Source organism: Bos taurus, chromosome 6, assembly GCF_002263795.3.
Source record: "Bos taurus isolate L1 Dominette 01449 registration number 42190680 breed Hereford chromosome 6, ARS-UCD2.0, whole genome shotgun sequence".
NCBI lineage: Eukaryota > Metazoa > Chordata > Mammalia > Artiodactyla > Bovidae > Bos > Bos taurus.
Window position 1 is genome coordinate 62,985,286 of NC_037333.1, and position 210 is coordinate 62,985,495.

At 41.0% G+C, this 210-nt stretch overlaps 1 protein-coding gene and 1 long non-coding RNA gene across 2 annotated transcripts in view; both read right to left on the bottom strand.

Annotated features, from left to right (window-relative positions):
- Positions 1-210, bottom strand: part of KCTD8 (potassium channel tetramerization domain containing 8) — a 262,947-nt gene that overhangs the window by 150,633 nt on the left and 112,104 nt on the right.
- LOC132345512 (uncharacterized) overlaps positions 1-210 on the bottom strand; it is a 174,869-nt gene that overhangs the window by 64,321 nt on the left and 110,338 nt on the right. The gene's annotated exons all lie outside the window — the stretch shown is intronic.

Below are 210 nucleotides of genomic sequence, written 5' to 3' on the forward strand. Positions count from 1 at the left end.
CTGACATGATGCAGTCCACGGAGTCGCAAAGAGTTGGACAAAACTCAGCAGCTGAACTGAACTTAACTGATTGGGATTTTAACTTTGGCTTTATAAGCCCATAAATATGCAAAGCGAAGAACATATCTGAAGGGAAAGAAGAAGATTATTAAGACCTGGACTAAATCTCTCACGAGCTCAGCAGGAAATGTGGAAATGAAAGCACTGTAC